The sequence below is a fragment of the Pteronotus mesoamericanus genome, unplaced genomic scaffold (genome assembly GCF_021234165.1).
Source record: "Pteronotus mesoamericanus isolate MK-2021 breed Mesoamerican mustached bat unplaced genomic scaffold, CSHL_Meso_final scaffold_99, whole genome shotgun sequence".
Taxonomy (NCBI): Eukaryota; Metazoa; Chordata; class Mammalia; order Chiroptera; family Mormoopidae; genus Pteronotus; species Pteronotus mesoamericanus.
This window is the reverse complement of record NW_026555330.1, coordinates 9,953,288-9,955,491: the sequence shown is the minus strand read 5'-3', so window position 1 is coordinate 9,955,491 and position 2,204 is coordinate 9,953,288. Positions and strand designations below refer to the sequence as shown.

The following is a 2,204-nucleotide window of genomic DNA, read 5'->3' as shown; positions in this document are numbered from 1 at the left end:
TTTGGGAGGAGCCTCTACTGCTGGGTTATAATACAAGACTGTGGCCATTTTTGGACTCCCAGAAGAGTTCACAAGCATCTGGTCACTCACCCGTCGTATTCATCCAATCAGCGTCGCTCACACACACTGGACAGCAAGGTACATTGCTAGGCATTGAGGAAATCAGGATAAAAATATGGTTCTTTGCTGAATCAGTCTGCGTACTGCATGAATGTTTGATGAATGCTGAGTAAGTGGATATATCGAGGGCACTAAATGTTTAAGTTGCCGTAGGTGGAAAAATCACTTACTCTCTCAGGCTTTTTCTCTTCATGTGCCAAGTGAGAGGACAGAGAAAGAATTTTAATATATCCCTTTCTTGAGTTCATATTTTGATCCCATGGTGGCCAAAATAATACTAAGATGCATTAAGCATTGGCGGTGTTGGGCAGAGTGATATTGGATCAAGACTGTTTTTGACAAGGGTTTACAACGCGAATCAGAAAGAGAGGTGGAGTCAGAGATGAGCAGAGAAAAACAGAAACAGCTACGTCCATGTCTCTGGAAACCAAAGGCCAAGCAGAGAGGAGCTGAAGGAGCCTTCCAGGCCAAGCATCTGGTGTCGAAGCACTGAGAGAAAAATGCAGATTTAACCAAGTTAAATATGTCTGAATATTGGTAAGGAGAATTGTAGGCTGTAGCTGCAAACAACTGTGTCGTCCGCAGCTCTGCTGTGGAACTCAGTTAAAATAATTCTGTTCTACCATTTGTGGCTGTATTTATTTGTTCTGACCGCCATCTTAGATCACCACATTTTTAAGTTCAGAAACAAGGTCTTAAAAAAGAAATGAGGAAAAAATGGTAAAGACCATGAAGCAGGTGGTGCACAGAGTAAAGTGAAGGAAAAAAAAATCTAATTTATAGACATCATTATATATTTTAAAGTGCTATTGCATTTTAAACTTTCCATTAAATTCCAAACTTTGTGGTAGGGGATGAACTATGACATAAATCTGTGTATCTGAAAGCACTGTAACGGACTAGTTAAATGAATGTTTGTTTTCCGAGTTTGTCCTGGATTGCCCTCTTGTTATTTGGCTTGGGTTTGAGAGAGGAAAAAAATAAAAAGACATGGGAATGATTAAGAGAAAAGGACCTCGATAAATGAAAATGTTTCCCATGCGTAAACTGTGACTCCACTAGAAATTTTATGAACCAAGTGAAATGGATATAAGATCATTTGAAATGTGGCTATTATGTAACCTGGGAAAGGATTCAAGTAACTTGCAGATTTTTCTAAGGAAACTAACCCTGTTTCATGACCGCCAATGTCCAGTGACCCTGCCCAGCCCCCTAGGATTCTGAAATTCAGAATAACACCCAATTAACCTTGTAACATATTGTGTGGTCAGCCTCAAAATTCCAACTCCAGCGCTCCCTTTGGCAGCACATATACTAAAGCTGGGACAACACAGGGTGAGGTTAGCGTGTCCCCTGTGCAAGGATGATGCACAAGCATGTGAAGCGTTCTGCAGTTTTAGTGTCAGGTAAAGAGACATCACATCTGAGATCAACAAGCAGGTCTTCCCGTTGCTGTAGGTCCCAAAGTCAGTTACTTCAGAATCCGGACCTCCACCCTGGCCTGTGGCTCAGCTGCTTAGGGTGTCGTCCTGTGCACCAAAAGGCAGCAGGTTGGATCCCCAGTTGGGGCGCACACCAAGACTGCGGGTTCAGTCTCCATAGGGGTACGTACAGGAGGCAATTGATTGAGGCATCTCTCTCCCATCCTCCCTTTCTAAATCAATAAACATATCCTCAAGTGAGGATTTAAAAAGAAAAAGAACCTTGATCTTTTCCATTTGACAGGAGACTGCTTTCCTTCGCTGTTGTGCGTACAAATAAATCTGTTATTGCATTATAAAAAAATCCTTGCGTAAAACAGTTTGGTTTATACATGGACTGTGGTGAAGAGTTAGGAGGTTCTGAATGGGACCTACAGATGTAAAAGAGAAGGAGAAAGGGTGGGTTGGCGGTGGATGTCCTGAGGTGCTTTTGATGGCGCCTCCTGTGTGTCACGCCTGGGGACCTGCACCCTCAGACTCCCAGAGCTGCATCCTGCCTGTGAGCTAGACTCTTCCAATCCGATGCTCTCTCGTGAGACCGCAAAGCAGAAATGGGGGATATAAGGCTTTGGCATTAATGACGATGTGCACCAACACTGAAAT

The 2,204-nt window shown here is 43.1% G+C and overlaps 1 non-coding gene across 1 annotated transcript; it reads left to right on the top strand.

The window, feature by feature from the left end:
* Positions 1-1,410: 1,410 nt before the first annotated feature.
* LOC129063976 (U6 spliceosomal RNA) lies at positions 1,411-1,518 on the top strand. Its single transcript, XR_008528409.1, has one exon. It is a non-coding gene; the product is annotated as a U6 spliceosomal RNA (small nuclear RNA).
* The last annotated feature ends 686 nt before the right edge of the window (positions 1,519-2,204 follow it).